The sequence below is a fragment of the Crocuta crocuta genome, unplaced genomic scaffold, assembly GCF_008692635.1.
Source record: "Crocuta crocuta isolate KB4526 unplaced genomic scaffold, BGI_CrCroc_1.0 scaffold118, whole genome shotgun sequence".
NCBI lineage: Eukaryota > Metazoa > Chordata > Mammalia > Carnivora > Hyaenidae > Crocuta > Crocuta crocuta.
Window position 1 is genome coordinate 13016038 of NW_027551558.1, and position 13163 is coordinate 13029200.

A 13163-nucleotide genomic window follows, 5' to 3' on the forward strand; every position below is an offset into this window, starting at 1 on the left:
GGGGTTTTTTGAGGGGGGTGGGATGGATGGAGGAGTTGACATTGCGAAGTGTGGATCAGTTGGAACAACTGTTTTTGTGCCCAGGAAGCTTGATTCAATATTTAGATTCTTTTTGGCCATCATTCAGCAATTATTTGTTGAAGGCTCATGTGCCAGTTACCATTTTAGGTGATGGTTATACATTGGGGTACGAGACAAAGCTATAGGATCACTAGGGAATAGTGATTTTGGATGGTGAGAAGAAAATAACCAAGATCAAAGCAAAGAGCATTTTGATGAAAGAAACAGTGAAACTAAAACTCTTAAAGCCAGAATGAGCTTATATGATGAGAAAGAGAATGGCCATAAGACCATAAGTCCAATGAGTGTGATGGGAAATGGCAGATGATAAGGTAAAGATTGGCAAGGGCCAGACTGCATCAGACTGTGGGCCCATCGAAAGGAGTTTATATTTTATTCTGGCTGTGGTGGTAAGCCTTTGGAGGTTTTTAAGCAATGGAGTGATGTTCTGTTTCTCTAGTAGATTGAAAAGAGGCTAGAGTGGGATAAAATAAAGGAGACTATCATAGTCATCTAGGTGAGTTTTGGTGAGAGTCTGGACTTGGGTAGTAGTTGTAGGGAGAACTCAGATTGAGGATGTCTCTTTTACTGGTAAAGCTGACAATCTGGTAATGGATCAGATGGGAGGAAGAAAGAAAGAAAAAATGATTTTGAGCAAAGGTGGTGATGCCATTAGTTGAGATTTCAGAAAACCCGTGGAGGAGCAAAATGGAAGGTGTAAATTAAATTCTGCCTTGGATATGTTGAGTTTTGAGATTTCTATTAATTACCCACAACAGACACACTGAGCAGGCAGTTGTATATATGAAAGTAGAATTAGGGGAAGAAATTGGGGGGGGGGGTGGAGGTCACTATATGGGTACTATTTCAAACCATAGGACAGGATGGAAATGGCTAGAAATTTTGCATGGGACTAAGTATTTCTTTGGGGAGGGTAACTATGGACACATTTATCTTAATTTGTCAATTCAAGATTCTTTATCATTAGATTCTTTGAAAACCTAAAGGATTTGGTAGAGGTGGAGGATTTCACCTTTCAAAAAGTTTTTATATACTGGAATCCCAAACCTTGCACTCAATTTTAAAGTTTTATCCATGTCAAGTTGGATTGTCATGGTTCCTATGCCAAATTAGCTTGTGATTCTTTTTTAGTATAGATTTTTTTATGTGAGAAATCCAAGTTCATTATGTAATATTTAGGAAGGACTGAAGATTATAAAGAATTTGTGCCCCCAAAATTTCAAAACAGCCCATGGTATCATTTTCTCTATCATTTCCCATCACAAGCCATGCCCCTGCACCTCCTAACTCCTGTTTTTGTAATCTTCCAAGAGGTAACTGCTATCAACACTTATTATATACCCTTCCACTATTCTTTCGTGAGTTTTTACTGTGAAAATTTCAAAACTTTATAAGATACAGATAAGTGGTAACATACAGAAAGAGGAAGATAGTTGTAGTCCTTGAATTATTTTGAGAAGGGTATACAGATTCAACCCATTATTTGAAACAGCAGGGACCTTAGATCTTCTTCGGTCCCTTCCGACTCTTGAGACAGATCATTCAGTGGGTAAGAGTAACTGACATTGCAAAAGCCCTGTCACTGATAGCTTCTTCAGATAAAATTTCAATAGGAGAACCCTCGCCACAGGGAACTTCTAAACTAGTGGGGACACAGACAAATACAGAAATGTGTAATGACAACAATATATGAAAATAGACCAAGCAAAAAGTAATTTTAAAAAAACCTGCTTGGGGCGCCTGGGTGGCTCAGTCGGTTAGGCGTCCAACTTCGGCTCAGGTCGTGATCTCATGGTTCGTGGGTTTGAGCCCCACTTCGGGCTGTGTGCTGCCAGCTCAGAGCCTGGAGCCTGCTTCAGATTCTGTGTCTCCCTCTCTCTCTGACCCTCCCCTGCCCAAACTGTCTCTCTCTCTCTCAGAAATAAATGAAAATAAAAAAACCATTTTTTAAAAAAAACCTGCTTACATGCTTGACAAGGAAAAACAGAAATGATCCAAGTGGACGCGGGGTGATTTGGTGTCTTAGGTCTGTTTCATTACAAGAATGTCTAATAATTGGACTTTGCAGATGGTAGTGGAGAAGCCAGGTCTGGAAGGGTGATGGTGACTAGCAACTGATGAAGGGCAGGACTGAGGGAGAAGAACCTGTTGTTTGTGGCATTTGAATGTGCCAGACTGAAGAGTCTGAATTTATCGAGGTTCTTAAGCAAGATAGTATTAGAAATTATGCCAGCAGCTGTACGATGGATTGTAACCGGGAGAGACTAGAGACAGGAAGCCCTGTGAAATTTGCCTAGATCAGATTTCTAGCACTAGAATTAAACTGAGGAGTACATCTGAAGCTGCAAGAGAAGAAAAATAGCACAGTTGGGGGTAAAGAAAGGCAAGCAATTTGCTTGCCTAAGAGATTTCGAGTTAAATTTGTCATACTTTCTCCAAATTCATGCAAATCATAAGGAAGCCAAGCTAGTATCTCCCATTTAATATAATCCACATCCTGTTTTTAAATATAGCAAAATATAGATAGTACATTTTTGAAAGGCAGATTTTTAATGCAAAAAAATGAATAAATGTTTGATCAAATAAGGAAAACTTTAGCACTCCTAGATATACTTTCATAGAGCAAATGGGAAAATTAAGTAAAATCTAAAGGAACATCAAAAGTTTTTTTCTCACCTGACAAAAATGCTGTGAAAGCACGGCAAAAGGGATTGAAGAGGGGGTTCATGAATTTAACCCCCGAAATGCTATCGTGACTGACATAGTTTGTCTCATTTATTTTAATAAGTGAAAACTGCATTGAATTTTTATTTAATACTCAAGGTTACATTTAGAAATGTATAATATTACCACGTGACATTTCTTTCTCTTGGTGTTTAGTCACCCCTTTCTAACTAGAAACCCAAGATTTTAGGGTATTTTTTTTTAACTTCAGGGAAATTCATCATTACACTAAATGGTTTACTCTTTTCTCATCTGTTTTAAAATACATACAGTCAAGCACTTCATCCTACCTTTTATTGCTTCTGTTTTTAGGATGAATTATTAAAATGTTTAGGGCTTTTTTTTTAAACCCCTTAAGATACTTTCAAAATTGAACTGTAATAACTGAACACTTTGCCATGTAATTTTATAAATATTTTGTAGGTGCTCTTGGGTGCTGTTGAGACACTATTGAATGTTAACGAAATCTCGGGGATAGAGAAATATTCTGGTATGGTAGTTCCAACACTGGATGATATAAATTTGCAAATCATATCTTTAAAACACTGTCTTAATTTAGAGCAATTTCTTTCTGAATGATGATAATAGGATTAGATCACCAAAAATAATTTATAAAGTTTGGCTCTGCTAAATTTAATATCCAACAATCAGATAGCCTGAGAGGCAGTATTGGTGACATGAACAAAATAAATGGAAGGGTCTACATCTGATCTATAAACACTTACATCAGAGGCTGGGTGATATACCTAAAAATAATCGTAGCGGGAAAACGGTCAGAATAGCTTCTGGAGCCAGCAAACCATATATAACCTGGAATCAGATGGATTATTCTGTAGTACATAAGATTTACCTGAGCTGCCTCGACGTGTCTTTGATACCTGACCTAGAGGGGTTAAATAACTTGTCCAAGGTCACAGAGAGTGAATGTCAGAGCTAGATTTAAACACAGGTCTGAGGCCAGAACCTAAGCCCTTTTCCGCTATACTTTTTGGATATTAATATTGTTGGCCGAATTAATGATTCTTCTACCGCTGTCATTTTTTATTGACATCTCAAGAGGACAGTAGATTTTCAACAACTGGTAAAAACAGATTATAAGCCTGCTATAACTCTGCTTTCCCATCATCCATTGGTAAAGTGTTGAAAGAACAGGCCAAGGAGAGTCTCCTTGTTCATATTCTCCAGTTCATTATCTGGTGAGTGCCCCCAACTATTTCTCCAACTCTGGCCCCTTGCTCACTACTCTCCTATCACAGTGGCCTTTCAATGGCTCTACCACTCTTGTCTCTTTCCTACCTCAGGGACTTTGCACATGTTGCTCCCTCCTGAAATTCTCATCTCCCCATCTCCCACATAGCAAGATAGCGTCTTTTTATTCTTTACACCTAAGCTTAAATGTCACCTCCTCAGAGAGACCTGATCTCGCCATTTAAAGGAGATTTCCTTCCTATCGTTTTCTGTCTCTGCCCTGCTTTTGTTTTCTTTATAGTCTTTATTATAAAAATTTGCATATATTTTATTTGAGTTTTTGGATTTTGACTCTCACTCTTGAGAAACTCTGAAAACAAAGACCATGTCTATTTTGGTTGCTGTTTTATCCTCAGTGCCTAGCAGAATGCTTAACACAGATAGGTAGATACTTAATATTTGCTAAATGAGTGAACATATTAATAATCCACTTACATTCATTTCTCCACTTTACTGACAGAAATATAGTAAAAGCCTTATTGTATGTCCTAAAATCTAGATTGCTCTACCTATTTCCATAATCTATTAAGTTATTTTATAATACGAGATGTTATTCTGCCATGAATTGCTCTTGGGGAGCCCATGCTGGTTCCTAGAGATTACCACTTTCTTTCCTAAATTCTCACAGGCCCTCCTACCTTTAGTAATCCTTCCCAGAATGTTGCCCAGGATTATGTCAAGTTCATAGGTCTGCAGTTTGTGGAACCACCTACTTCCCGTTTTTTAAAGATAGGAATGGCCTTTCTCTGGTCTTCCAGTGTACCTTCCCTTTCCTCAACACCTCTGATGACTCAGCCTTCAGAGCCCTTATTTGCAGATTCTGAATTCTTAGGGGAAAAAAATTAACCTAGGCCAGGATATTTGAACATGTTTATATCAACTGGGTTTTTTCCTAAAATCTCTTCACCCATTTGGACCATTGACGCTCTGTTGCCAGCATTTCTTCTGCCTTTTTCAGAAAAAGGCGGTGTAGCAGGAATCGGATAACTCTGCTTTCCCATCATCCATTAACATTATACAACTGACTTTCTTTATCATCTACTTATCTCCTACATTACTAAAACTGTGTGTGTGTGTGTGTGTGTGTGTGTGTGTGTGTTTAAATCAAAATATTTTCCTAGTAGTAGGTTGGATATCTTCTTCAATGCATTGGGATCATCTTTAAATATGTCACAGCTGTGTAGCAAAAACAGGTGACTCTCAAATAATTCCTCTTGAAAAGCCCTTTAAGATGAAGTACACCAGTGTAGTAAATGCTAAAAGTACAGCTAGATGTTTAAAAGAGTGAAGAGTAAGATCTTTCATTAAAAGAGAAAGTTGGAAATATACCAACTCTGAAACTTTAAAAAGTTGTTTCAGAGTATAATACAAATAAGATAGGAACAAAAAATATAGTTGGTGTTTTCTGCCTGAATATTCAGAATGCAGGACCCCGGGAATGATAAAACCAAGTAGACGCTGCTCGATTTTTTTTTCTTTCATCTGTTTCCCTAATCTTGTTTTCTTACTTAGTGTCCACTTCATCTTCCTCCTACATACGTTCAGATTTTTTTTAAGCATGCATGGTCTTTTTTGTTTTCTTCAGTCTTTTGGGTAGCTTCTAGTGAGTTCCAATACAAAGAAGGTATATATATAAAATAACTACAAAAGGTAAAGAGTGTTTTCATACTAACACCTTAAAGCTATCTAGAACTTCAGTAAGGCCACTAAAGGATGCTGCTTTGAAATGGAGAAAGTTTCTAAGTATGGTATAATGTTTTCAAATGGATTGTGGTTAGAATCTCAGTTGACTGAACCAAACCTCTAGTGGACTGATTGCTGCAAGATTACTAATCCTTCAGTCCTTGTTAATTGAATGAAGAGATTCAAGGGGACTTAAAAGCTCATGTTTGGATGAAATGCAGAGACTGTTCTCTCATGGTTTGGGCCCAAAGCTGGCCATCAAGGTAGCTTTCAAAAAAAGACAAGGAAATAACTAATGTGATGGCCTTGCGTGGCAAATGGGGAAACCCATGAATGAAACCCAGAACAAATGAGTGCTGGAAACACTAAGGTAATAAACATGGGGTTGGATGAAACTATAAGTGAGAATACAGACCTTAGTTACATGGTACTGAGAGTCATTAAAAAAAGAAGAACGAAAGCGATGCCCTTGAAGGAACATTGTATGAGGTCTGATGAGGTATACAGGGAGTTGGCATGTGGCGGTGTTGGAAGACGTGTGTTCGGGCTCAGGAGCCAACATTCAGGTCATCTTGGTCAAGTCACAGTTCTCTCTTGCCTTTGCTTCTTGTCATGAACAAAATACTGTGGCATACTTGAAGGGAGTTCTTCTTTATAAGCATTTTTCTCCTAAGGAACTAAAATTTATTTCATAGCTGTGTAGCTGTCATCAAACTACCCGGGATGTGCCTCAGCTCAGCTACCTACTAACAGGTAAGCTTCTTAACCTCTCAGGTGTGGTTTCTTCATCTACCTCATCCTGGTGTGGAAATGCTGCATAGAATAGTCCTTGAGACATGCATAGCACACACAGTGCCTGGCATGTAATACGTGCTCAATAAATGTGGTTGTTTTCCCGATCCTTACATCCATCATAATGATCCCATTAGTAGAAATGCAGGACTGAAATCTAGAGCTCCTTATCAAAATTGGTCTGTCTTTTTCTGCTGAAAGCATGGCTAAAATATAAATTCAGCCAGTAATTCTCCTATGTACTGTTGGCTAAATATGTGGTTTTATTGAAGGACGTAGTCAAAACATTGAAACATGATCTCTATATCTTCATGGGGAAGAAAATCTATAAAACTTCTTGGATAGAGAATTACTGGGAAGCAGATAGAATAAAGCCAACCATGATTCTATTCAGATTTTATTTCAGTGCTCATAAGGTGTTTCAGTCTTCCATAAAGCAAAAGAATTTATTCTTGAAATTAATAGAAGTGTAGTTATTATAAATTTAATTCATGTTTTTACGTTCTAGTAGAAATATGGCAGTAGACATAGAAGAGTTTCATTAATTCTTTTTCCCCAAATGCACCACTCTGTTTTATAACCTTGGCTGTGGGACCAGGACACACGCACACACACACACGCACACACACGCGCACACACACACACACGGCATGGGGCATGGCTGCAGTGTGCCATAACACCTATAGTAGCCATCTTGTACCAATACAAATGATCACAACTGTGTCATCCTGTAGGAAATCCACAGTGTTATCAACTGCTGCCTGACACTTTGAAAACCAGTGTGGCTCCTTTCATGATTGAGATTTCTGGAAAAACTCCCTAGTGTCCCCTTCAGCTAATCTGTTTGGGACCTCCCCATTTTACATATGGAATCATTGCCAGTTGTTACTGTGGCCTTCTTGAGGGCAAAGAGTTTGCCATCATGTTTATAAGCTGTATCCCCAAGTGCCCAGCTCACTACTTGGCTCATGGCAGGCACTCAGTAAATATTTGTTGAAAGAATGAATTAATTTTCAAAAACAACTTAAGTATCTATTGTGCATATATTTTAAAAGTACAAAACATGGTCTTCTCCCCTAAAATCTTATTCCCTTTGATTTGAAAGAATTGAAGAACAAGATGGCCTTGTGTGACTTCTTGTTTTACCTTGCCTTATGTCAAAAACCTTAATAATAAAAAGTCACTGTGCTTTATTCTAACTGTATGACTTAATTAGCGACTGCCTTATCGCTAAAAGTCTCCAACTTTATTAACTTTGAAATTGAGATGCAACCTTTTTAGGTCTTATTATAAACCCCCTTTTCAACCATAAAGAGACTGCCTTCACATCTTTCAATTCTAGAAATGCTGGAGGTTTAGAAGATGCCAGTTTTGCTTTGAGTTGATGTGCCTACCATTTGTTGAGAAGTGGGGCTCATATGACCTGTAGGGCATCTGTAAAAGGAGGGAACGGCTTCTACCTAATTCACATATAGAGTTGTTTCCTTAAAAAGAGACCAAAGACAGTGGGACATAGTTGAAAGACCGCAGAGCTGTCCCTCCTGAATGTTTCTGTGTATGCCTGATGGATATCCAGAAAGGTGCTTTCATTCTCTTTTTTTTTTTTAATGTTTTATTTATTTCTAGGAGAGAGAGAGAGAGACAGCGTGAGCAGGGGAGGATCAGAGAGAGAGGGAGTCACAGACTGAAACAGGCTCCAGGCTCTGAGCTGGCAGTCAGCACAGAGCCCGACACGGGGCTCGAACCCACGAACCGTGAGATCATGACCTAAGCGAAAGTCGGACGCTTAACCGACTAAGCCACCCAGGCGCCCCAAGTGCTTTCATTCTCTTAAGGCAGGATCTTGTCCTTGGGACCCACACTGGAGCAGTTTCTCATGGAATGTTCTGTGAACTATATTACACTTTTGAGGAATGTCGCTGAAAACCATGATTCAGATCAAGCCAAAGAAAGCAGTATTTTGACTTTAACGGTTTGTGACTTCCAGTGCTCATCTTGTCCTTGCATCCTGGCCTGTGTAGTGGCATGTGTGATGTGTGCTATTTCAGTGCAGGGGCACATATTCGCCCCAGGCCTGTCAGGATGTAAAGGAAGGTCAAGGTGAATGGAGTGTTGCTTGAGCCCATTTCCCTAAAATCCTAGACTCTCATCAGTTTAGGGAAGCAGTTCTCAAATTCTTTTGGTCTCCATCACACTCTCTAAAAGTATTGATGACCCCCCAAACCTTTTATTTGTTCATTTATCAATACTCACTTTTAGAAATGAAGACAAAATAAAATATGTACTTGCTATTTTAAAAATAATAATCCATCATACATCAACATAAAATACATTTTGGGGGGAAAATAAGTATGTTTTGTAGGAATATAGTGAGAAGAGCAGCATTATTATAATATTTGAAGTCTCTTCAATATCTGGCTTAATAGAAGACAGCCGGCTATATTTATCTGCCTCTGCATTCAATCTGTTGCAATACGTTGCTTTGGTTAAAACATATGAAGAAAATCTGGCCTCACATAGATATGTAGTTGGAAAAAGGAGACGAGGAATTTAGCAGCCTTTTCAAATAACTGTGGCTATTCTTCAGTTTCATTTTCCCCAGTATCTTTGGACATAGAGGCTACAGGGCTGGATCAAGAGAGTGAGTCTTCTTATCTCTTGTTTTCAGGCCACTGGTCTATCCTTACAAGTAATAAAAATATCCTCTGAATTTTTTTAATCTTTGAATAAAATATGGAATTCTAAAGAAACTTTTTAGATACAACTTTTAAAATTTGAAACGTTTCTGAAAAAACTTAAATTATTGCAAAAAGCGACAATAAAATATACTCATTTCTTGGTGAGTCTCCAGACAGGTGCAAGGAAAACTTTGGGATTTCACAACAATGCACTGGACAATAATGAAGTTATAGAAATCATGGCAGGTATAAGGACAGATAGAAAGAGTGTAGTCCAGGTATTGCAAACATGCTGAGTTAATGTCTGAAAATGCACATATTTGTACCCTCAACCTATCACCTTAGAAAGCTCTAAAAAACACCAAACACACATTCCATTAGTTGCCAGAGCAATGTCAGTATACACCACATGTCCCCTGGAAAACTCCACTATATGCTCGTGAGAAAATGAAAGTGAAAAAAGCAAATAATGTCCTGGTATTATTGTGAAATAGTTTTGACCTCACAAACCCCCCGGAAAATGAGAGTCCCACAGGAGTTCCACACTACACCCTAGGGAGCCAACAGTTTTGAATGAGTTTAAATTTTCTTAAATATGCTGGGAAGGGGGGAGTATGCTACTTTTTCTTTGTTTGATGTGTCTTGTAGAGCCTAAAATTGGATCACCGGAGTTCTGATTCTTTAAATGAAATAACTAGTGGGAGGCGCCTAGGTGGCTCAGTTGGTTGAGCGTCTGACTTCGGCTCAAGTCATGACCTCACAGTTTATGGGTTTGAGCCCCACGTTGGGCTCTGCACTGACAGTGTGGATGGATGAAGCCTGCTTAGGTTTCTCTCTCTCTCTCTCTCAAATATAAATAGACATTAAGAAAAACATTTTTACAAAAAAGAAGAGAGAGAGAGAGAGAGAGAGAGAGAAAGAAGAGTGGTGTCTGGGTGGCTCCATCGGTTAAGCATCTGACTTTGTCTGAGGTCATGATCTCGGGATTCATGAGATCAAGCCTGACATCAGGCTCTACACTGATGGTCTGGGACCTGCTTGGGATTCTCTCTTTCCCTCTCTCTCTGTCCCTTACCCATTCATGCCATGCATGCATGCTCTCTCTCTCAAAATAAACTTAAAAAATAATTTTAAAATTTTTAAAAAAGAAGAAGAAAGGAAGGGAGGATTTTTTAAAAGGAAAGAAAAAGAAAAGAAAGAAAATTCATCAAAATAACATAATCCATAATCCAGAGTTCCTATTTTAACCTTCGTAACATCCAGGGGGATACAATCTCAAAGTACCCAACATACAAAGAACCAAGAATATGGAACACATTCCTGAGGAAAGAATATTCATGGGAGAGAGGGAAACCTGAGCTGAACTGGATGTGGAATTAGTAGACTAGAACTTTAAAGCAACCGTCATCATAACTATTCTCAATGAAATAAGAGAAAATATGCTCACAATGAAACAAGATAGGAAATTTCAGCAGATAGAAACAAAATAGATACTCCATTATCTACTGGGCTTAGAAAATCTACTGGATAAATTTAACAACAGAATGGACACAGAGGAACAAATAAGTGAACCTGAAGATAGATCAATAGAAATTATCTAGTGGATAAATTTAACAGCAGAATGGACACAGAGAAATAAGTGAACCTGAAGATAGATCAATAGAAATTATCCAATATGGAACACAGGGATTTATTTTTAAAGATTGAAAACGTAAATGGAGCCTCAGAGATCTCTGATGGCATCAGTCTAAAATATGTATCATTGAAATTGCAAAAGGAGAGGAAAGAGAAAATAAGATAGGAAAAAAATGCTTGAAGAAATAATGAGTAGAAATTTCCCAAATTTGATGAAAATAAAAATTTATAGATTTCAGAGAACTCCCAAGTATGTTAGAGTCAAACTATCGTAAACCAAATATAAAGGACAAATCGTACAGAGGTAGCAAGAAAAGAACAACATTTTACATCCAGAGAACAATACTTCAATAAAGAGCTAACTTCTCATTAGAAACTGTAAAGGCCAAGAGAGAGTAGAACAATATTTTCGAAGCTCTAAAGGAAATCTGTCAGCCCCATACTTTGTAGTGGGCAAAAATATCCTTCATGAATGCAGGCAGTATAAGGACATTTTCTGATGAAAGAAAACTAAGAGATTTTGACACCAGCACAAAGAAAGGCTAAAGGCAGTTGTTGGTTTTCTTTTTTTTTTTTTTTCAGACAGAAAGAAATGATATCAGAATGCAGCTCAAATCACCAGAAAGGAATAGAGCAGAAAGAGTGGCTAGGGGCCCTTAGAACCTGCTCCCTCTGGGGCCCAAACTGGCCTCAGAAGTCAGAGACATGACTGCCAGGTTTCCATCTGGCCAACATTAAAACTATCTGTTAAAACCTAATGCCACTTACAATAGAATAAAAAACATCAGGTACCCAGGACTAAATCTAACCAAAATTGCTCAAGAAAAACTGAAAACTACTGAACATTGCTAAGGAGGGGGAAAAAAAGAGAGGAGTGGAGGAGGCCATTGGAGCAAGTGCGGTGCACCCCCTCGATAGGACTGCATGGGCTCTGTGCCCCAGGTTCGAGAGGGGGTAGAAAACATTGGCCCTTCTGGCTGCTCTCCAGCTCTTGAGTTTACGTTACACATCCAGCCACCAAGAGACGGTCTCACTGCTCTCTTGCTATGTTCATATTCTAAATTTATAGCTTTTTATCCCACTCCTGAAATAATTAACCATAATCGGGGCCACGATCATGAGTTACTGCACACAGTAGCTAACAGGGCCAGTGGCTTTTACCCACTGAGTTGGTGGGAGGCAGTTTCCACAAAGTGAGGGGGAAGGCATCTCGTTTGGTATCTAGTACAACAGGAAGAGAAGGAAGAGATGCCACTTGCATTTTTGTGGGCAAATGCAGTGGGTAATAAAATACATCCTCCAGGTTAAATGTCATTTCAGTAGGTGCTATCATTACATGTTTCAGTGCCTGGCTATTTATATAGCTCTTTCGTTTTACACTGACACAATGGTCTGGTGCAGTGAGCAAGGCAAGGGAGTCTTGTACTCCCATCTCTTGAGATGCTGGCTAATGTGCCCAAGGTGACCCAGCTATAAGTAGCACCACCCTACGGGGGGGGGGGCTCCCAGAGCCTGGCATGTGACTTCACTCACTCCATGCAGCATGGGGGGGAAGTGGTCTGCAGGCCCCTGAAAGTATGACCCCTCAGCTGGGGCCAGACTGAACTATTACAACAGAGGACAGTGCTGTCCCTCTGGGGGCAGAGATCAAGTGAATAGATGCAGCCACCTGAGGCCCAAGGCAGTCCTGCCCACCCTGATTCCACAGCACCTGCCCTCCCAGCCCCCCACTGTGGCTGGCTGTGTTTCTAATGGCGAGCTCTTTTTACCAAGCCAGCTTCCAAACCCTAGTTCTTGTAAGTGGCTCTGGAGATGGCGACATTTGGATAGAACATTGGAACTTGGCTGGTGCCTTAGCAAGGACACCCACAGCGTCTGGCCTTGCTGAGGCACGACAACCTGGTGACGCTAGGCCGAGTTCAGGATCAAGTGTGACAGGTCTCAAGGTGATGTGAACCTCGTGAAGCTCAGACAAGTGGCCAAGTCTTCGTAGGCTTTGTGTTTTTCTAACCTGCTACAGCTTCCAAATATATCATTTAGGATGTTGAAAATACTTGTTATTCTGTGTTAATATGATGAAAGCAATAATAAGGAAGTGTGGTCACTTGGAGGCTGTGTGACCAAGGCTGGGCTTCCTGCTCTCCCCACCCTGGGTAAGGTAGGCTGCTTTAGGGCCATGGCAGCCTCTGCTCTGGCCGGATTCTGTGACCCTTCCAGCCCTGATCTGATGCCCTGGCTCAGAGCCTGTAGCCTGTTGCTTCCCAGGGGGTGGTCCCAGGCCAGGGAGCAGCTCCAAGCCCTCCTGGCAGGGCTGTCTGTGGG